The sequence below is a fragment of the Ranitomeya imitator genome, chromosome 3, assembly GCF_032444005.1.
Source record: "Ranitomeya imitator isolate aRanImi1 chromosome 3, aRanImi1.pri, whole genome shotgun sequence".
Lineage (NCBI taxonomy): Eukaryota > Metazoa > Chordata > Amphibia > Anura > Dendrobatidae > Ranitomeya > Ranitomeya imitator.
This window is the reverse complement of record NC_091284.1, coordinates 436699504-436723775: the sequence shown is the minus strand read 5'-3', so window position 1 is coordinate 436723775 and position 24272 is coordinate 436699504.

The window sequence follows — 24272 nt, the reverse complement described above, 5'->3', positions numbered from 1 at the left end:
ATAAATGTGAAAAAAGAACAAACCTGCACCAGAATAAGAAATGAGAGGCACCCGATATCTAGATCTGTGAAGGAAATGAAGAAAAATATTTTAAAGTTAGAATAATATATGAACAATGTGAAATTATCATAAATACCTTTGACCTGAGATATCACTAAGGTACAACACATATAATCCTATAACAGCCAAAATGTATTATCTATAGATCAGAAAAAGATCTCATACTCCCTATTAAGGCCATAAGGTTCTATTGTTTGAAGAGTGTAAATCCAATAAGCTTCTCGCTCTTTTAATCTCTGTATCCTATTGCCTCCCCTTCTCACCTGAGGGATGCGCTCTATTATTTGATACCGAAGTTGTGAAACATTATGATTATGGGAAGTAAAATGAGCGGGTATTGATAGCATTGTACGTTTGCAACGGATGGAAGACTTGTGTTGTGATAGCCGGTCTCGGATATGTTGGGTAGTCTCACCAACATATCCGAGACCGCAGGGGCACTTAATAAAATAAATTACAAAAGAGGAATCGCAGCTAAAAAAAACACGAATGGGGAAACGTTTCCCCGACCTGGGATGATTAAACATATCACAGGTCGTGGAAAAAAGGTGATTAGTTTACCCATCCCAGGTCGGGGAAACGTTTCCCCATTCGCGTTTTTTTAGAACCTTATGGCCTTAATAGGGAGTATGAGATCTTTTTCTGATCTATAGATAATAAATTTTGGCTGTTATAGGATTATATGTGTTGTACCTTAGTGATATCTCAGGTCCAGGGGCGGACTGGCCCAGGTGGAAGAGGGGCATTTGCCCCCTGGGCCGGTCACTAAGCAGCTGATTAAGGCCGCCAGGGGGCCGCCTTGTTTTATCTGTGCAGGCGGCATCACAGTGGAGGAGACACAGACGCAGGCACAGCTCCCTGTGTGCGGCCGTCTGCTCTGCTGGAGTGGGGGAGCGCGGCTGTATATCTTCTTCCGGCCGGAGAGGAGCTTGTGGGCGGCTCAGACAGGAGGCCGGACGGTGAGCTGTAGAGCTTCTGTGTGGTGAGCAGGGGACGCTGATAAATCCAGGGCCGCTTCTGTATATAGTCAGCGGCTGCTCTGCTGATCACTGAGATTTATTGCAGGAAAGTGAACTTTCAGGGTCGCCCTGTCAGTGACAGGTTATCAGCTCCAGGGTCACCAGATCTGCAGGAAAGTTCAATCTCCTGCAATAAATCTCCATCCCTGTACTTCAGAGTGACCAGAGACACAATACTGAATCCTGCCCTGGACTGATCCAGCCTGAGCCTGGTACAAAGAATAATACAGAGATCAGAGGTTATACCGTGTACACACTATGTTAGATCTGTATGTACATACAGAAATGCGTATACTGTATAAGGCTAAGTTCACATTAGCGTTTGAGTCCCCTGCGTGGTGCTGCGACTTCTTTCCTTAAGTTCCACCTACTCTGCATGCGTCCTGCGTACCTATTAACCTTGTGTACGCAGGGACATGCATAGTATGTGGATGCATCCGCGTGCATCATTTTGACGTCCCCTTAGAACAGAAGAAAATGCAACATGTTGCGTTCGGCAGGCACATCAAAACGTCGCACCGCATACAACACATGTCTCTGCGTACACAATGTTAAAGATAGGTAGACAGGACGCATGTGGAAGTAGGCAGAGCTTAAGGAAACAAGTCCGCAGCACCACGCTGGGGACTCAAACGCTAATGTGAACCCGGCCTAACAGTATATCAAATGCCAGTTATATGTTATGTTGTATGTGTTAGGGCCTGTGCACACGCTGCAGATTGTCGCAGATTTTTCTGAACTGATTTGTCACCAAACCGAAAGGGATTCCTAATGCCATCAAGTGACTGAGAATCCTGATGTCTCGTGCAAACATTCCTTATGTTTTTTCCTTGCAGATTTGGTAGATATGTAAATCTTCAGCATATCACTTTTATCAGTGCATTTGCTGCAGATTTCACTCAGACTAAGGCCGGCGTCACACTTGCGAGTTTTACGGACGTAAGAGCGCAGAAACTACGTCCGTAAAACTCGCAAAACATACGGCACAATTATTCTCTATGCCCCTGCTCCTATCTGCCGTATTTTACTGATCAGTATTATACGGCTTTCTACGGCCGTAGAAAATCGCAGCATGCTGCGTTTGTCACCGTATTGCGCAAATAAAACGTCAATGAAAGTCTATGGAAGCCCCAAAAATACGGATTACACACGGACCAGCAGTGTGACTTGCGAGAAATACGCAGCGGTGTTAGAGAGAAAAGCCGGTAATTCAGTGCGGTGTACAGTAAAATCACACTGACAGCTTACAGTAGAATAGATAGAATAAATGTGTACACATAGAATAGGTATATATGTATATATATGTCAGTAGACACATATATGTATATATATTATTATTTCATCCAGCGCGATATAGCAGAAAGCCGGTAATTCAATTACCGACTTTTGCTTTCTCCTTCCTAAACCCGACATGATATGTGACATAGTTACATACAGTAAACCATCTCATATCACCATTTTTTTTGCATATTCCACACTACTAATGTTAGTAGTGTGTCTATGCAAAATTTGGCCGTTCTAGCTAGCAAATTAAAGGGTTAAATGGCGGAAAAAATTGCCGTTGGCTCCCGCGCCATTTTCTCCACCAGAGTAGTAAAGCCAGTGACTGAGGGCAGATATTAATAGCCTGGAGTGGGTCCACGGTTATTGCCCCCCCCCTGGCTAAAAACATCTGCCCCCAGCCACCCCAGAAAAGGCACATCTGGAAGATGCGCCTATTCTGGCACTTGGCCACTCTCTTCCCATTCCCGTGTAGCGGTGGGATATGGGGTAATGAAGGGTTAATGCCACCTTGCTATTGTAAGGTGACATTAAGCCAAATTAATAATGGAGAGGCGTCAATTATGACACCTATCCATTATTAATTCAATACTAGTAAAGGTTTAAAAAAAAACCACACACACATTATTAAAAATTAATTTAATGAAAAAATCACAAAGGTTGTTGTATTAATTTATTCTACTCTCAATCCACTCACTGAAGACCCTCGATCTGTAAATACAAAAAAAATAATAAACCAACAATATCCATACCTTCCGAGGATCTGTCACGTCCAACGATGTAAATCCATCTGAAGGGGTTAAAATATTTTGCAGCCAGGAGTTCTGCTAATGCAGAGCTACTCCTGTCTGCAAAACCCCGGAGAATGTAGGTAAAGTAGGTCATTGACCTATATTTACCTGCATTTGCGGTGAGGCACCCTCTGCTGGTTGTTCCTAGATCGTGGGAACTTTCCTAGAAAGCTCCCAGGCTCGAGATCATAAGAGGGCGCCCTCTGCTGGTTGTCCTCATATGAACTCGAGCCAGGGAGCTTTCTAGGAAAGTTCCCACGATCTAGGAACAGCTCCGTCTCTGCAAGATAACTAACCCACTCTATGTACAGGATGCGGTGATTCCTCATGCGCATGTGCTCAATGAACACAGGCGGAATCACCACGCGTACAAAGGGGGACTTTGGGCGGAGCGGGATATCCGCTGCGTCCAAAGCGCTACGTTTCCGGACCATGGAAACATACCCTTATACTATGTGTACAGACATCAGATGTTATATAGTAGATAATATTGTATGTGATAGTCAAATGCCTGATGTCTGTACTCGTAGTATTATATACAGTATACCAGTCACATACTATCCTGTATATGACATCTGATGTTTGTAGACATATCACCCACCAGTTACATATCCTGTATACTATATGTAATATACTACCTGCACAGACATCTGATGGTATATACTGGATATGTGACTGGTGTAATATCTGATGTCTGTAGTCATTGTGTAATATACACCACTCACATATTATCCTGTATAAATAGTGGGTACGGAAAGTATTCAGACCCCTTTAAATTTTTCACTTTTTGTTTTATTGCAGCAATTTGGTAAATTCAAAAATCTTCATTTTTTTCTCATTAATGTGCACTCTGCACACCATCTTGACTGAAAAAAAAACAGGAAGGTAGAAATTTTTGCTAATTTAATAAAACAGAAATACTGAAATATCACATGGTCATAAGTATTCAGACCCTTTGCTCAGACACTCATATTTAGGTCACATGCTGTCCATTTCCTAGTGATCCTCCTTGAGATGGTTCTACTCCTTCATTGGAGTCCAGCTTTGTAAATAAACTGATAGGACTTGATTTGGAAAGGCACACACCTGTCTATATAAGACCTCACAGTGCATGTCAGACTGAATGAGAATCATGAGGTCAAAGGAACTGGCCAAGGAGCTCAGAGACAGAATTGTGGTAAGGCACAGATCTGGCCAAGGTTACAACAGAATTTCTGCAGTTCTCAAGGTTCCTTATAGAACAGTCGCTTATAAATGGAAGAAGTTTGGGACCACCAGAAGTCTTCCTAGACCTGGCCGTCCAGCCAAACTGAGCAATCGTGGGAGAAGTGCCTCGGTGAGAGAAGTAAAGAATACCAAGATCACTGTGGCTGAGCTCCAGAGATGCAGTAGGGAGATGGGAGAAAGTTCCACAAAGTCACCTATCACTGCAGCCCTCCACCAGTCAGGCCTTTATGGCAGAGTGGCCAGACAGAAGCCTCTCCTCAGTGCAAGACATAGGAAAGCCCCAATAGTTTGCTAAAAAAAAACACATGAAGGACTCCCAGACTGTGAGAAATAAGATTCTCTGGTCTGATGAGATGAAGATAGAACTTTTTGGTGATAATTCTAAGCGGTATGTGTGGAGAAAACCAGGCACTGCTCATCACCTGCCCAATACAATCCCAACAGCGAAATATGGTGGTGGAAGCATCATGCTATGGGGGTGTTTTTCAGCTGTAGGGACAGGACGACTGGTTGTCATTGAAGGAAACATGAATGCGGCCAAGTACAGAGATATCCTGGATGAAAACCTCTTCCAGAGTGCTCTGGACCTCAGACTTGGCTGAAGGTACACCTTCCAACAAGACAATGACCCTAAGCACACAGCTAAAATAACAAGGGAGTGGCTTCAGAACAACTCTGTGACCATTCTTGACTGGCCCAGCAAGAACCCTGACCTAAACCCAATGGTCATCTTTGGAGAGACCTGAAAATGGCTGTCCACCAATGTTCACCATCCAACCTGACGGAACTGGAGAGGATCTACAAGGAAGAATGGCAGAGGATCCCCAAATCCAGGTGTGAAAAACTTGTTGCATCATTCCCAAGAAGACTCAATACTGAGCAAAGTGTCTGAATACTTATGACCATGTGATATTTCAGTTTTTGCTTTTTCATAAATTTGTAAAAATTTCTACATTTCAGGGTTTTTTCAGTCAAGATGGGGTGCAGAGTGTACATTAATGTGAAAAAAATAAACTTTTTTTAATTTACCAAATGGCTGTAATGAAACAAAGAGTGAAAAATGTAAAGGGGTCTGAATACTTTCTGCACCCACTGTATAAAGAGCTGGTTGGGAACCCAGAGGACATTATTTGTTATAAATAGGGAAATTAATAGTTTTCATAGGGGCACCTGAATCAGAAAAAAACGTCATCTGTAAGTTACTATATATGACTGTACTGTAATCACATGTATGTGCAGGGCTGGGATCTACCAATATATGGTTACTATAAGGTGGTATTATTGCTCTTTAGTAGCATTTTTGTTTTCTTTTTTTTATTTAGTAACAGCTTAATGTGTTTCAGTCATTATGTAGTAGAAGCTGTATAGTGGTGTCATTGGTATTTATATAAAGTGTTTTGTTATGTAGAGGTAATGGCAATATGATAATATGTATTCGCTGTGTAGTGGTTATGGTAGTTGACATTGTGTAGCTGTATTATTTGGCATTTTATAGCCGTAATTTTATAATATTGGTCATTGCATTGTGTGTTTTTGGTTAGCAACAGTATATACTGTAATTATACACGTATAGATGCTATTTTAAATAGCTAGAGGGGGGTCGTATAGGGAGATATGCACTTTGGGGCTTGGGCCCCTGATCTTTTATGACCCTAGCAACACCCCTGCCATACTGTGTGTTTTACATGTCCGTGTTTCTGGAGTTGTATGTATGTTTGTAAATCAGCTCAGTTATAGTACCATATGTAAGCAGTAAGCTTGGTTCTGGCACTGTATAAATATAATAATCTAGATTCTGGTACCATATGTATGCGGTAAGCTTGGTTCTGTTCCCATATCTACGTAGGAGTCTTGGTTTTATTGCTCTATCTACGTAGTAGACTTAGTAGGCGAAAGCTTGGCTCTGCTCCCTTATCTCTGTAGTAAGCTCCGTTCTTTTCCCATAGCTTTGTAGTAAGCTTGATTCTGCTCACATGTCTTTTTTGTAAGCTCATTTCAGTTCAGGTATGTACCGTATGTAGTAATCTTAGTTCCATTCTCGTGTCTATGCAGTCAGCTTGCTTCTGTTGCAGTATCTATTCAGCAAGCTCCGTTCTGTTCCCATATCTATATACCTTCCCATTTTTTAAAGCATGTTATTTCTGCTGCTTTAATGCAGGGACCAGAGATAAGCAGGGCAGGGGTGGTCCACCGCAACTGGTGGGCCACTGCCTTGTGATTGCCCCCCAGGCTAAAAAGTGCCAGCCAGCCCCTGCTCAGGTCATAGGTATTTATTATTATTTCACATATTATTCTAACTTTATAATATTTTTCTTTGGTTTCTTCACAGATCTAGATATCGGGTGCCTCTCATTTCTTATTCTGGTGCAGGTTTGTTCCTTTTTCACCTTTATACTGCTAGATGGGCATCATCTATTATGGCTTTGCACACTACAATGTACCTCACCACTATCATTAACATGATATATACATGTTTATTGTGGTTTATCCTATATCATCGGCATTATATAAGACAGCGCTGTATCATGACGGTCTAATAAGATAGTTTGTATTCATCTATCTGTTGTTACTCTTTAGCTACACTCCTATTTATATAGCGATGCCCCACTTCCGCCTTGTAGCTTTTACATGGTACACTTCCGTCCGCTTTTTGTTAATGCGCACTCTCCACCTTTTGATTTGGCGCTTGCGCGCTGCTATTATTCTCAATACGACCGCACGGCCTTACTTCCGGGTACCTGCCTGTATAAATTTGCATCGCCGCATGACATGCTGCACCACGCCATGATAGCTGTAATCCCCACACTCACATTGCATCTTTTCTCAGGTACAGTCCTTTTTCTGAGTGTCCACCCGATCTTTATTTATTTTATTGCAGACAAGGTAATTACTATCTTTTCAATTGTGTTTGCAGCATATAAACACGACCTGTCATACAGGTAATCACTTTTATGGTATTTCCGTGTGAGCACTATTTGTTTCTCTTTTCTATTCGTATGTGGGAAGTATTCATAATGCCCTGACTTCATGTCCAGGGATTGTTTTCCTTTATATAACAGGTCTGGGACTTTCTTGAATTCGACTATAACAGAGTTTCTGTGTGATCTCTATATTTGATGTTTTTTTCCTCCTGATGGACCCTTTGTTCTTATTTTCTATTTCCTGCATTATCCATTTTGTTCGTTATTGCCTAATTGAAGATTCTAATCAGATGTGTGTTATCTGAGAGCTACTACACTACGTTTGTCTCTGTTATGGCTTTTCATGTGATTTTGTATTTATGATCAATTGTGTGATGACTTATGATGTTGATTTTTCTTTCTTTTTTCTAATTACATTATGTTATTGTACCTGCAGATAACTTTGATAAAGGCCATTATAGGCCGAAACGTCAGTTTTTTTGTTATAAGTGATTGATCATTACATTAAAAATATTTTTGGCATTTCTACTAGCCTTTTTGCCTCAGGTTAATTAAGTACTATTTTATCTTTTTCCTGAAGGCACTGCCCTTTCCTGATAGCTAGCCCCTTGATCTATATATATAGTGACACAACCCATATGTTTAGGTAGTCAAACACTGGGAATGAAACACGGAATGTATATGCAGAGCCCCAGGTTCCTGGTCGTTGCAGTCATTCTCCTCTAGGGGGTAGTGATGTTACGTTTGGAGGCAATAAAGGAGAACTCTTTGTCAGGTAACACAATGCATTCAACATGTTCACACTCCAGACCAGAAGGGGGAGCTCTAAGCCTGTTTAAGGTGAACTCCCATATAAGAATATCCTGATCTGGAGGGAAAGAGTTCAGTTCCTGTCAGGAAGACAGAGGGAAAGGAGACAGAAGAGCCGTGTAGCCTGAAGTGCTACTGCTCCTGGGAAAAGAGACATAGAAAGCAGAACATATTGCAGCAAGCATGAAGGAAAGCAAAGTAAAGGAGAGGATATCAGAGGGAGATCAGCCAGGAGCAGGCTGCTTCCTTCTGAGGCGTAGAAATCCGGTAGCCAGAATACCAAGGGAGTAAGGATCTCTATGCTTTACTTCAGAGACTGGCAGGACAGCTAATTGCAAGTTACCTGTCCGCAACCTACACCCAGGAGGCACGGTGGCACCTCTCAGAGGCCAGGGTGTGCTAGAGTCCCTACAAACAGCCTCAAGCCACCAGTCATACGGGTTTTGTCCTATCCATCCGGGGGACAAGGAGAGAGACATAACATCTACAACAGTTGTGAGGACTAGGGTTGAGCGAAACGGATCGGACAAATTAAAAAATCGCCGACTTTCGGCAAAGTCGGGTTTCATGAAACCCGACCTGATCCTAGTGTGGGATCGGCCATGAAGTCGGCGATCTGCGTGCAAAAGTCGCATTTCACATGACGCTTTCAGCACCATTTTTCAGCCAATGAAGGAGGATGCAGAGTGAGAGCAGCGTGATGACATAGGTCTTGGTCCCCACCATCTTAGAGAAGGGCATGACAGTGATTTGCTTGCTTTCTGCGGTGTCACAGGGGCTATAAAGGGTGCATGCCGGCCGCCATCTTACTTCTGTCGATCTTAGCATAGGGAGAGGTTGCTGCAGCTTCATCAGAAGAAGGGATGTAGTTAGGGAGGGAAGATTAACCCCCAAACTGCTTGTGCTGTAGCGATTTCCATTGTCCAACATCACCATTTTTTTGCAGGGACAGTGGAGGGTATATTTTTGTGCATCAGCTCTGTAGCTTATTAGGCTGCCTTATAAGGCTCCCTGATAGCTGCATTGCTGTTTGCACGCTGCTGTGCAAACCAACTGCTTTTTTAAAAGCAAAAATCCTGTTGCTCCTTTCTGCACAGTTATCTTGTTTATTTGTCCACACTTTTGTGTGCAGCAGTCCATTTTATTGCTGCCATACTTTTCCTGAGATCATTGTAGGGAGATTGAAATTGTACTACAGTCCTTGTATTTTTTCATATATCTTACAGCCACTTTCTGCCACTTACATTGTGTTGTTTTATACACTGGGCCTGAGTTTTGGTTCAGTCTCCCCCCAAAAAAGTGCACGCCGGCCGCCATCTTACTTCTGTCGATCTTAGCATAGGGAGAGGTTGCTGCAGCTTCATCAGAAGAAGGGATATAGTTAGGGAGGGAAGATTAACCCCCAAACTGCTTGTGCTGTAGCGATTTCCACTGTCCAACACCACCATTTTTTTGCAGGGACAGTGGAGGGTATATTTTTGTGCATCAGCTCTGCAGCTTATTAGGCTGCCTTATAAGGCTCCCTGATAGCTGCATTGCTGTTTGCACGCCGCTGTGCAAACCAACTGCTTTTTTAAAAGCAAAAATCCTGTTGCTCCTTTCTGCACAGTTATCTTGTTTATTTGTCCATACTTTTGTGTGCAGCAGTCCATTTTATTGCTGCCATACTTTTCCTGAGATCATTGTAGGGAGATTGAAATTGTACTACAGTCCTTGTATTTTTTCATATATCTTCCAGCCACTTTCTGCCACTTACATTGTGTTGTTTTATACACTGGGCCTGAGTTTTGGTTCAGTCTCCCCCCAAAAAAGTGAGATTCAGATTCTCACAAAGTGGATATACTGCAGTCCTGTTAGTTTGTCGTATGTCAGCCAGCCACTTTCTGCCACTTAGATTGTGTTGTTATATACACTGGGCCTGAGTTTTGGTTCAGTCTCCCAAAAAAACAGTGAGATTCAAATTCTCACAAAGTGGATATACTGCAGTCCTGTTAGTTTGTCGTATGTCAGCCAACCACTTTCTGCCACTTAGATTGTGTTGTTATATACACTGGGCCTGAGTTTTGGTTCAGTCTCCCAAAAAAAAGTGAGATTCAAATTATCACAAAGTGGATATACTTCAGTCCTGTTAGTTTGTCGTATATCAGCCAGCCACTTTCTGCCACTTACATTGTGTTGTTTTATACACTGGGCCTTGATTTTGGTTCAGTCTCCCCCAAAATAGGGAGATTTAAATTCTCAACAAGTTTATATACACCTTCAACCTTGTTTTAGAGTACCATATAACGGTTGCTATTTTGGTTAGATTTTTCAAAACATGAGGAAGTCTGGTGGAAGAGCCCGTGGGAGGTGGTTGCCAGCTGGTACTGATGGTGGTGGTGGTGTATCTGATGGTAGTGGCAAAAGCACAATAGCACCTAAGGCTGGAGGTGTTGAGCCAGCATCATCGTCTGGCTACACAAGGCCTCGAAGGTTCCCTTATCTGGGAGTAGGAAAACAGCTTTTAAAGCCGGAGCAGCAGGAAAAAGTTTTGGCTTTCCTTGCTGACTCAGCCTCTAGCTCTTTCACCTCCTCTTCAGAAAGTTTCAAATATAAAAGCAGCGAGTTGTCAGTGGATGCTCCCGGTCAGGAACAAGCCGTTTCCTTGTGTCCTTCACCCAAACCAATTGCTCCATTTGCAGCTGCTGAATGTCCATTATAGGCCATTTTTATACCTCCCTAAATGGGCTAACTCCACCCACAGGGCCAGTCACCACCTGGCGCAAGCACCCGTGCGAGTGCCATTTGCCTGGACAGGTGGGTGTGCCAACTCTTGGGCGACGGCACTGGCACAGGATCCCTCATAGTACAATGAAGTGTCTCTAATGGTGGTGGTGCACAACCAACTTCAGACACACCGTCGTAATACGAGGGGCCCTGTGCCAGTACCTCCACCCACGAGAGAGTGTTCCCCCCAGCTCGAACAGTGCTCTACCACTTGCAATACTTACCTCTCCCTGCTCCACCACTGTGTAGTCTGTGCTGTTAAATCCTTCAATGGCATTGCCAATACAAATTTGTTGAAATGTTCGATGATAGTTAAAATATACAGGGGCCCCGGCCTCTATTTAGACCAGTTAATACTTTGCGCCTACTGCCACTGTCTGCTACTCAGCAGAGGAGACCACCCCTGTACCTACCTATGCCACCTGTTTAGTTCTGTTACCAGTTTTGAACTGCATTTAGCCTACTTTATTATTTGGGCCTACTAACTGTGTCTGCCACTCATTACAGCTGTCCTCCACTGAACAAAGCAATGCCGCCCATTTAGTCTTGTTACCAATTTTGAACTGCATTTAGCCTACTTTAGTATTTGGGCCTACTAACTGTGTCTGCCACTCATTACAGTTGTCCTCCACTGAACAAAGCAATGCCGCCCGTTTAGTCCTGTTACTGCATTTAGCCTACGTTATTATTTGGGCCTATATCTGTGTTTCCTCCTCATCCTGCCCACTGCCCAGCCACTGCTAGATGAGTCTACTGGTACATTGACCCAGACCACTACATTCTCCTTGCACTCTACACAGCCAGAATCTGACCCTGCTGAAAGTCAGGTTCCCCTTCCCGCATACTATACCACCTTATACGGGGGCAAAGAGGAAGGTGCAGATGAAAGTGCAGGTTCCTTCATCAGGTGGGGGGGCATACTCGTTGGCGACGTCACCGGCACAGGGCCCCTCATAGTATGCAAAAGTGTCTCTGCCAGTGGAAGGCGCCACCCTGTTGTGAATTCTGCTCTTGGGCTCCCTCCGGTGGTTATGAGTGGTAGTGCTGCGGTAGTTGGATCGCAGCATTTATCAGGTGTATCCATTTTTTGCAATTTGGGCTGGGCTATTTAAGTCCTGCTTTATCCTTTAGTCAGTGCCAGTTGTCCATTGTTTTTGGAGGATTCACATCCATACTTGGTCTCTCCTGGTCTGCTGTTCATTTCTTCAAAGATAAGTTCTGACCTTGTTTTTGCTGTCCACCTGCTATGGACCTTATAGTCTGTGCATTTTCTTGTTTTGTTTTGTCCAGCTTTGTCTGTGAAGGATTTTTTGCAGCCTAGCTTTGTCTCTGGAGATGCAGATATACCCTCCATGTCTTTAGTCAGATGTGGTGTTTTGTATTTTCTGTGGTGGATAATTTCTAGTGTTTTAATACTGACCGCATAGTACTCTGTCCAATTCTTCCTGTTTAGCTAGTATGGCCTCATATGCTAAATCCTGATTTCATGTCTGCGTATGTTATTTCCCTCTCCTTTCACAGTCAATATTTGTGGGCGGCTGTCTATCCTTTGGGGATTTTCTCTGAGGCAAGATAGTTTTCCCGTTTCTGTCTTTAGGGGTAGTTAGTTCTTAGGCTGTGTCGAGGGGTCTAAGGAGTGTTAGGTACCCCCCACGGCTACTTCTAGTTGCGCTGCTAGTTCAGGGTTTGCGGTCAGTAAAGGTACCACCTTCTCCAGAGTACGTCTCATGCTGCTCCTAGGCCACCAGATCATAACAGTACAACTGGCCAACAATGAGTTAAATGCATCTCAGAAGAAGGGAAGGAAGCTCTTGAGCCATTTTTTTTTCTCCAGTCTATTCTGTGTTCTCTTCCCTCTTAATCTCTCGGTGGCTACGGAACCTAGTATTAACATGAATGTTCAGGAGTTAGTTTCTCGGGTGGATCAGCTTGCTGCTAAGGTACAGGGTATTTCAGATTTAATTATTCAGACTCCTGCCTTAGAACCTAAGATTCCCACTCCTGATTTATTTTTTGGTGACAGATCCAAATTTTTGAGTTTCAAAAATAATTGTAAACTGTTTTTTGCATTGAGACCCCGTTCTTCTGGTGATCCCATTCAGCAGGTTAAAATCATCATATCTCTGCTGCGTGGTGACCCACAGGATTGGGCATTTTCCCTGGAATCTGGCAATCCTGCTTTGCTTAATGTTGATTCTTTCTTTCAAGCATTGGGGTTATTGTATGATGAGCCTAATTCTGTGGATCAAGCTGAGAAGATCTTGTTGGCCCTGTGTCAGGGTCAAGAAGCGGCAGAATCGTATTGCCAGAAATTTAGAAAATGGTCTGTACTGACTAAATGGAATGAGGATGCCTTGGCGGCAATTTTCAGAAAGGGTCTTTCTGAATCCGTTAAAGATGTTATGGTGGGGTTCCCCACGCCTGCTGGTCTGAGTGATTTTATGTCTCTGGCTGTTATGACCTGGTGGTCAGGACAATAATGGACCTGGTGGTTAAGAGCACACGGAATGACCTGATAGTTACTAATAATATAGGACGAGCTCTGAGACGTGGGAACTCTGCTGACCACAATCCCTAATCCTATCACACACACTAGAAATAGCCGTGGAGCGCTCCTGACGCTCCCTAGGCGCCTCGTCACAGCCTAAGGAACTAGCTAGCCCTAAAGATAGAAAAATAAAGCCTACCTTGCCTCAGAGAAATTCCCCAAAGGAAAAGGCAGCCCCCCACATATAATGACTGTGAGTAAAGATGAAAATTACAAACACAGAGATGAAATAGATTTAGCAAAGTGAGGCCCGACTTACTGAACAGACAGAGGATAGGAAAGGTAGCTTTGCGGTCAGCACAAAAAACTACAAAAAGACCACGCAGAGGGCGCAAAAAGACCCTCCGCACCGACTCACGGAGCGGAGGCGCTCCCTCTGCGTCCCAGAGCTTCCAGCAAGCAAGACAACAATCAAAATAGCAAGCTGGACAGAAAAATAGCAAACCAAAGAAAAACAAGCAGGAACTTAGCTTCTGCTGGGAAGACAGGTCACAAGAACGATCCAGGAGTGAACTAGACCAATACTGGAACATTGACAGGTGGCATGGAGCAATGAGGTGGAGTTAAATAGAGCAGCCAGCTAACGAATTAACCTCGTCACCTGTGGAAGGAACCTCAGAAGCCGCAGCCCCACTGACAACCACCAGAGGAAGCCCATGGACAGAACCAGCCGAAGTACCATTCATGACCACAGGAGGGAGCTTGACAACAGAATTCACAACAGTACCCCCCCCTTGAGGAGGGGTCACCGAACCCTCACCAGAGCCCCCAGGTCGACCAGGACGAGCCAAATAAAAGGCACGAACCAGATCGGCAGCATGAACATCGGAGGCAAAGACCCAGGAATTATCTTCCTGACCATAACCCTTCCACTTGACCAGGTACTGGAGTTTCCATCTCGAAATACGAGAATCCAAAATCTTCTCCACCACATACTCCAACTCCCCCTCAACCAACACCGGGGCAGGAGGATCAACGGATGGAACCACAGGCGCCACGTATCTCCGCAACAATGACCTATGGAATACATTATGGATGGCAAAAGAAGCTGGAAGGGTCAAACGAAACGACACAGGATTGAGAACCTCAGAAATCTTATACGGACCAATGAAACGAGGCTTAAACTTAGGAGAGGAAACCTTCATAGGAACATAACGAGACGACAACCAAACCAAATCCCCAACGCAAAATCGGGGACCAACACAGCGCCGGCGGTTAGCGAAACGCTGAGCCTTCTCCTGGGACAATGTCAAATTGTCCACCACATGAGTCCAAATCTGCTACAACCTATCCACCACAGTATCTACACCAGGACAGTCCGAAGACTCAACCTGCCCTGAAGAGAAACGAGGATGGAAACCAGAATTGCAGAAAAACGGCGAAACCAAAGTAGCCGAGCTGGCCCGATTATTAAGGGCAAACTCAGCCAAAGGCAAAAAGGACACCCAATCATCCTGATCAGCAGAAACAAAGCATCTCAGATATGTTTCCAAAGTCTGATTAGTTCGTTCGGTTTGGCCATTTGTCTGAGGATGGAAAGCCAAGGAAAAAGACAAATCAATGCCCATCCCAGCACAAAAGGCTCGCCAAAACCTCGAAACAAACTGGGAACCTCTGTCCGAAACGATGTTCTCCGGAATGCCATGTAAACGAACCACATGCTGGAAAAACAATGGCACCAAATCAGAGGAGGAAGGCAATTTAGACAAGGGTACCAAATGGACCATCTTAGAGAAGCGATCACAAACCACCCAAATGACCGACATCTTTTGAGAGACAGGGAGATCCGAAATAAAATCCATAGAGATATGCGTCCAGGGCCTCTTCGGGACTGGCAAGGGCAAAAGCAACCCACTAGCACGAGAACAGCAGGGCTTAGCCCGAGCACAAGTCCCACAGGACTGCACAAAAGAACGCACATCCCGCAACAAAGACGGCCACCAAAAGGATCTAGCCACCAAATCTCTGGTACCAAAGATTCCCGGATGACCAGCCAACACCGAACAATGAACCTCAGAGATAACTCTACTAGTCCATTTATCAGGGACAAACAGTTTCTCCGCTGGGCAACGGTCAGGTCTATCAGCCTGAAATTTTTGCAGCACCCGCCGCAAATCAGGGGAGATGGCAGACAAAATTACCCCCTCTTTGAGAATACCCGCCGGCTCAGGAACACCCGGAGAGTCAGGCACAAAACTCCTTGACAGGGCATCAGCCTTCACATTCTTAGAGCCTGGAAGGTACGAAACCACAAAATCAAAACGGGAGAAAAATAGCGACCAACGAGCCTGTCTAGGATTCAACCGTTTGGCAGACTCAAGATAAGTCAAATTCTTGTGATCCGTCAAGACCACCACATGATGCTTGGCTCCTTCAAGCCAATGACGCAACTCCTCGAATGCCCACTTCATGGCCAACAACTCTCGATTGCCAACATCATAATTGCGCTCAGCAGGTGAAAACTTTCTAGAAAAGAAGGCACATGGTTTCATCACCGAGCCATCAGAACTTCTTTGCGACAAAACAGCCCCTGCTCCAATCTCAGAAGCATCAACCTCGACCTGAAACGGAAGCGAAACATCTGGCTGGCACAACACAGGGGCAGAAGAAAAACGACGCTTCAACTCCTGAAAAGCTTCCACAGCCGCAGAAGACCAATTGACCACATCAGCACCCTTCTTGGTCAAATCAATCAACGGTTTAGCAACACTAGAAAAATTACTGATGAAGCGACGATAAAAATTAGCAAAGCCCAGGAACTTTTGCAGACTCTTCACAGATGTCAGCTGAGTCCAATCATAAATGGCATGGACTTTAACAGGGTCCATCTCGATAGTAGAAGGGGAATAAATGAAACCCAAAAATGAAACCTTCTGAACTCCAAAGAGACACTTTGACCCCTTGACAAACAAAGAATTCGCACGAAGGACCTGGAACACCATTCTGACCTGCTTCACGTGAGACTCCCAATCATACGAGAAGACCAAAATATCATCGAAATATACAATCAGGAATTTATCCAGGTACTCTCGGAAGATGTCATGCATAAAGGACTGAAATGGAACTAGAGAGAGTACAAAGGAGGGCAACAAAATTAATAAAGGGGATGGGAGAACTACAATACCCAGATAGATTAGCGAAATTAGGATTATTTAGTCTAGAAAAAAGACGACTGAGGGGCGATCTAATAACCATGTATAAGTATATAAGGGGACAATACAAATATCTCGCTGAGGATCTGTTTATACCAAGGAAGGTGACGGGCACAAGGGGGCATTCTTTGCGTCTGGAGGAGAGAAGGTTTTTCCACCAACATAGAAGAGGATTCTTTACTGTTAGGGCAGTGAGAATCTGGAATTGCTTGCCTAAGGAGGTGGTGATGGCGAACTCAGTCGAGGGGTTCAAGAGAGGCCTGGATGTCTTCATGGAGCAGAACAATATTGTATCATACAATTATTAGGTTCTGTAGAAGGACGTAGATCTGGGTATTTATTATGATGGAATATAGGCTGAACTGGATGGACAAATGTCTTTTTTCGGCCTTACTAACTATGTTACTATGTTACTATGAAATACTGATGGACCATTGGAAAGCCCAAATGGCATAGCCAGGTACTCAAAATGGCCCTCGGGCGTATTAAATGCTGTTTTCCATTCATTGCCCTGTTTAATACGCACAAGATTATACGCACCACGAAGATCTATCTTGGTGAACCAACTAGCCCCCTTAATCCGAGCAAATAAATCAGACAGCAGCAGCAAAGGGTACTGAAATTTGACTGTGATCTTATTAAGAAGGCAGTAATCAATACAAGGTCTCAAAGAACCATCCTTCTTGGCCACAAAAAAGAACCCTGCTCCCAATGGTGACGACGACGGGCGAATATGACCCTTCTCCAAGTATTCCTTTACATAACTCCGCATAGCGGCGTGCTCTGGCACAGATAAATTGAACAGTCGGCCCTTAGGAAACTTACTACCAGGAATCAAATTGATAGCACAATCGCAATCCCTATGAGGAGGTAGGGCACTGGATTTGGGCTCATCAAATACATCCCGGTAATCTGACAAAAACTCCGGGACTTCAGAAGGGGTGGATGACGAAATAGACAAAAATGGAACATCACCATGTACTCCCTGACAACCCCAGCTGGACACAGACATAGATTTCCAATCCAATACTGGATTATGGACCTGTAGCCATGGCAACCCCAAAACAACCACATCATGCAGATTATGCAACACCAAAAAGCGAATATCCTCCTGATGTGCAGGAGCCATGCACATGGTCAATTGGGTCCAGTACTGAGGCTTATTCTTGGCCAAAGGCGTAGCATCAATTCCTCTCAATGGAATAGGATACTGCAAGGGCTCCAAGAAAAAACCACAGCGCCTAGCAAACTCCAAGTCCATCAAATTCAGGGCAGCGCCTGAATCCACAAATGCCATAACAGAATAGGATGACAAAGAGCAGATCAAAGTAACGGACAAAAGAAATTTCGACTGTACCGTACCAATGGTGGCAGACCTAGCGAAACGCTTAGTGCGCTTAGGACAATCGGAGATAGCATGAGTGGAATCACCACAGTAAAAACACAGCCCATTCCGACGTCTGTGTTCTTGCCGTTCAGCTCTGGTCAAAGTCTTATCACATTGCATAGGCTCAGGTCTATGCTCAGATAATACCGCCAAATGGTGCACAGCTTTACGCTCACGCAAGCGTCGATCGATCTGAATGGCCAAAGACATAGACTCATTCAGACCAGCAGGCATGGGAAATCCCACTATGACATCCTTAAGGGCTTCAGAGAGACCCCTTCTGAAAATTGCTGCCAGGGCACATTCATTCCACTGAGTGAGTACAGACCACTTCCTAAACTTCTGACAATATATCTCTACCTCATCCTGACCCTGACACAGAGCCAGCAAGATTTTCTCTGCCTGATCCACTGAATTAGGTTCATCATAAAGCAATCCGAGCGCCAGAAAAAACGCATCAACATCACGCAATGCCGGATCTCCTGGCGCAAGGGAAAATGCCCAGTCTTGAGGGTCGCCACGTAACAAAGAAATAATGATTTTCACTTGTTGAACAGGGTCACCTGAGGAGCGAGGTTTCAAAGCAAGAAACAATTTACAATTATTTTTGAAATTCAGAAACTTAGATCTATCCCCAAAAAACAAATTAGGAATTGGAATCCTAGGCTCTAACATTGGATTCTGAACCACAAAATCTTGAATGTTTTGTACACTTGCAGTGAGATTATTCATACAAGAGGACAGACCTTGAATGTCCATATCTACACCTGTATCCTGAACCACCCAGAGGTAAAGGGGAAAAGAGAGACAAAACACACTGCAAAGAAAAAAAAATGGTCTCAGAACTTCTCTTATCCCTCTATTGAGATGCATTAGTACTTTGGGCCACCTGTACTGTTAGGACCTGGTGGTCAGGACAATAATGGACCTGGTGGTTAAGAGCACACGGAATGACCTGATAGTTACTAATAATATAGGACGAGCTCTGAGACGTGGGAACTCTGCTGACCGCAATCCCTAATCCTATCACACACACTAGAAATAGCCGTGGAGCGCTCCTGACGCTCCCTAGGCGCCTCGTCACAGCCTAAGGAACTAGCTAGCCCTAAAGATAGAAAAATAAAGCCTACCTTGCCTCAGAGAAATTCCCCAAAGGAAAAGGCAGCCCCCCACATATAATGACTGTGAGTAAAGATGAAAATTACAAACACAGAGATGAAATAGATTTAGCAAAGTGAGGCCCGACTTACTGAACAGACAGAGGATAGGAAAGGTAGCTTTGCGGTCAGCACAAAAAACTACAAAAAGAACACGCAGAGGGCGCAAAAAGACCCTCCGCACCGACTCACGGAGCGGAGGCGCTCCCTCTGCGTCCCAGAGCTTCCAGCAAGCAAGACAACAATCAAAATAGCAAGCTGGACAGAAAAATAGCAAACCAAAGAAAAACAAGCAGGAACTTAGCTTCTGCTGGGAAGACAGGTCACAAGAACGATCCAGGAGTGAACTAAACCAATACTGGAACATTGACAGGTGGCATGGAGCAATGATCTAGGTGGAGTTAAATAGAGCAGCCAGCTAACGAATTAACCTCGTCACCTGTGGAAGGAACCTCAGAAGCCGCAGCCCCACTGACAACCAACAGAGGAAGCCCATGGACAGAACCAGCCGAAGTACCATTCATGACCACAGGAGGGAGCTTGACAACAGAATTCACAACATCTGGCCATTCAGATTGATCGGCGCTTGCGCGAGCGCAGAGTTATACACACTGTGGCGTTGTCCTCCGAGAGGAGCCCTGAGCCTATGCAGTGTGATAGGATTTTGTCTAGAGCTGAACGACAAGGATTTAGGCGTCATAATAGATTGTGTTTTTACTGCGGCGATTCTGCTCATGTTATTTCTGATTGCCCTAAGCGTACAAAGAGAATCGCTAGTTCTGTTACCATCAGTACTGTACAACCAAAATTTCTGTTATCTGTGACCTTGATCTGCTCATTATCATCATTTTCTGTCATGGCATTTGTGGATTCAGGCGCCGCTCTGAATTTAATGGACTTAGAATTTGCCAGACGTTGTGGTTTCCCCTTGCAGCCTTTGCAGAACCCTATTCCTTTAAGGGGGATTGATGCTACACCGTTGGCTAAAAATAAACCTCAGTTTTGGACACAGCTGACCATGCGCATGACGCCAGCCCATCAGGAAGATTGTCTTTTTCTGGTGTTGCATAATTTGCATGATGATATTGTGCTGGGTTTTCCATGGTTACAGCTACATAATCCGGTGTTAGATTGGAAATCCATGTCTGTGACTAGTTGGGGTTGTCAGGGGGTTCAAGATCACGTTCCTTTGATGTCGATTTCCTCTTCCCCCTCTTCTGAAATTCCTGAGTTTTTGTCAGATTTCCAGGATGTATTCGATGAGCCTAAATCCAGTGCCCTTCCACCACATAGGGACTATGATTGTGCTATTGACTTGATTCCATTTTGTAAGTTCCCTAAGGGTCGACTTTTCAACCTGTCTGTGCCAGAACATGCTGCCATGCGGAGCTATATTAAGGAGTCTTTGGAGAAGGGGCATATTCGGCCATCTTCTTCACCATTGGGAGCAGGTTTTTTTTTTGTTGCCAAGAAGGATGGCTCCTTGAGACCGTGTATTGATTATCGCCTCTTGAATAAGATCACGGTCAAATTTCAATACCCTTTGCCTTTGCTTACTGATTTGTTTGCTAGGATTAAGGGGGCTAGCTGTTTTACTAAGATTGACCTTCGAGGGGCATATAATCTTATTCGTATTAAACAGGGTGACGAGTGGAAAACTGCATTTAATACGCCCGAAGGCCATTTTGAATACCTAGTGATGCCATTCGGACTCTCTAATGCCCCATCTGTGTTCCAGTCCTTCATGCATGATATCTTTCGGAGTTATCTTGATAAGTTCATGGTTGTATATTTGGATGATATTTTGATTTTTTCCGATGATTGGGAGTCTCATGTGAAACAGGTCAGGATGGTATTTCAGATCCTCCGTGATAATGCTTTGTTTGTGAAGGGGTCGAAGTGCCTCTTTGGAGTGCAGAAGGTTTCTTTTCTGGGCTTCATTTTTTCTCCCTCATCTATAGAAATGGATCCCGTTAAGGTTCAGGCCATTTATGATTGGATTCAGCCCACATCTGTGAAGAGCCTTCTGAAATTCTTGGGCTTTGCTAATTTTTATCGTCGTTTCATTGCCAACTTCTCCAGTGTGGTTAAACCTCTGACCGATTTGACGAAGAAAGGCGCTGATGTGACGAATTGGTCCTCTGCGGCTGTTTCTGCCTTTCAAGAGCTTAAACTCCGATTTACTTCTGCCCCTTGTATTACATCAGCCAGATGTTTCTCTTCTATTTCAGGTTGAGGTTGACGCGTCTGAGATTGGGGCAGGGGCCGTTTTGTCTCAGAGGAATTCTGATGGTTCCTTGATGAAACCGTGTGCCTTCTTTTCTCGGAAGTTTTTGCCTGCAGAACGCAATTATGATGTCGGCAATCGGGACTTGTTGGCTATGAAGTGGGCATTTGAGGAGTGGCGTCATTGGCTTGAGGGGGCCAAGCACCGTATTGAAGGTCTTGACCGATCATAAGAATCTGATTTACCTCGAGTCTGCCAAACGACTGAATCCTAGACAGGCTCGATGGTCCCTATTTTTCTCCCGTTTTGATTTTGTGGTCTCGTACCTATCTGATACTAAGAATGTTAAGGCGGATGCCCTCTCTAGGAGTTTTTTTCCTGATTCCCCTGGGGTTCTTGAGCCGGTCGGCATTCTGAAGGAAGGGGTGATTCTTTCTGCCATCTCCCCTGATTTACGACGGGTTCTTCAGGAATTTCAGGCTAATAAACCTGACCGCTGTCCAGTGGGGAAACTGAATTTCCTGATAGATGGACTAGTAAAGTGATTTCTGAGGTTCATTGTTCTGTGTTGGCTGGCCATCCTGGGATTTTTGGTACCAGAGATTTGGTTGGTAGGTCCTTTTGGTGGCCTTCTTTGTCGCGGGATGTGCGTTCTTTTGTGCAGTCCTGTGGGATTTGTGCGCGGGCTAAGCCTTGCTGTTCCCGCGCTAGTGGGTTGCTTCTGCCTTTGCCGGTCCCTGAGAGACCTTGGACGCATATTTCTATGGTTTCCCAGAGGATGTCGGTTGTTGTGGATTCTGTTTTTGGGCTCCCTCTGGTGGTTACAGATGGTACTGGGTGACTTGTGTTCTCTGCGGTCTCTGGTGTCCACCTGTTCTATCAGGATATGGGAGTTTCCTATTTAACCTGGCTTTCTTGTCATTTCCTTGCTGGCGATCAATGTAATCAGTGTGTCTTGTTACCTCTGCTTTCCGCTTCTGTAATCATCAGGACAAGCTAAGTTTTTGATTTTCCTGTTCCACGTTTTGCTTTATTTTTGTTTTAGTCCAGCTTGCAGTTATGTGATTCCTTGTTGCTGGTTGCTCTAGTGGGCTGATATTACTCCTCATGTTCCATGAGTTGGCACATGAGTTCAGGTAATTTCAGGATGTTTTTTGTAGGGTTTTTCGCTGACCGCGCAGTTCACTTTTGTATCCTCTGCTATCTAGTTTTAGCGGGCCTCATTTTGCTGAATCTGTTTTCATTACTACGTATGTGCTTTCCTCTCATTTCACCGTCATTACATGTGGGGGGCTGCTATTTCTGTGGGGTGTTTCTCTGGAGGCAAGAGAGGTCTTTGTTTCTTCTAATAGGGGAAGCTAGTCCTTCGGCTGGCGCGAGACGTCTAGAATCGTCGTAGGCACGTTCCCCGGCTACTGCTAGTGTTGTGAATTAGGTTCAGGATCGCGGTCAGCTCAGTTTCCATCACCCTAGAGCTTGTTCTGTTTTTTGTGTGCTTGTTCTTTTGTGATCCCCTGCCATTGGGATCATGACAGTATCGCCGGCCAGTAAAGTGGTATTGGCTGAAGTAGGAGGAAAAGTAGTCTGAGGAAGTTTTTTTTTTTTTTTTTCCTTCCCTCAGAGTTTGCTGCCTAGCCTTAATTACAGCCTGGCTGTGTCTTACCTCCTCTTAATCCTTGAATGGCTCTGACCTCAGCTGTTTATCATGGACGTCCAGAGTTTGGCTTCCAGCCTGAATAATCTTGCTGCTAAGGTTCAAAATATACAAGATTTTGTTGTACATGCTCCTATGTCTGAACCTAGAATTCCTATCCCAGAGTTTTTTTCTGGAGATAGATCTAGTTTTCTGAATTTTAGGAACAATTGCAAGTTGTTTCTTTCTTTGAAATCTCGCTCCTCTGGAGACCCTGCTCAGCAAGTCAAAATTGTAATATCTTCCCTGCGGGGTGACCCTCAGAATTGGGCATTTGCATTGGCACCAGGGGATCCTGCGTTGCTCAATGTGGATGCGTTTTTTCTGGCATTGGGTTTGCTCTATGAGGAACCTAACCTAGAGATTCAGGCTGAAAAAGCTTTATTGGCTCTCTCTCAGGGGCAAGATGAAGCAGAAATATATTGTCAGAAATTTCGGAGGTGGTCGGTGCTTACTCAGTGGAATGAGTGCGCTCTGGCTGCAAAATTCAGAGATGGCCTTTCTGAGGCCATTAAAGATGTTATGGTGGGGTTCCCGGCGCCTACAGGTCTGAATGAGTCTATGACTATGGCTATTCAGATTGATCGGCGTTTGCGGGAGCGCAAACCTGTGCACCATTTGGCGGTGTCTTCTGAACAGGCACCTGAGACAATGCAATGTGATAGAATTCAGTCCAGAAGTGAACGGCAAAACTATAGGCGGAAAAATGGGTTGTGTTTTTATTGTGGTGATTTAGCTCATGTTATATCAGCATGCTCTAAACGCACAAAAAAGGTTGATAACTCTGTTGCCATTAGTACTTTACAGTCTAAGTTCATTCTGTCTGTGACTCTGATTTGTTCATTATCAGCCATTTCCGTCGATGCCTATGTGGATTCAGGCGCTGCCCTGAGTCTTATGGATTGGTCATTTGCCAACCGCTGTGGGTTTAGTCTGGAGCCTCTGGAAGTCCCTATTCCTTTGAAAGGAATTGACTCTACACCTTTGGCTATGAATAAACCTCAGTACTGGACACACGTGACCATGCGTATGACTCCCGTTCATCAGGAGATGATTCGCTTCCTGGTACTGTATAATTTACATGATGTCTTAGTGCTTGGTCTGCCATGGTTACAAACTCATAACCCAGTCTTGGACTGGAAAACGATGTCTGTGTTAAGCTGGGGATGTCAGGGGGTTCATGATGATGCACCTCCGATTTCTATCGCTTCATCTACTCCTTCTGAGGTTCCT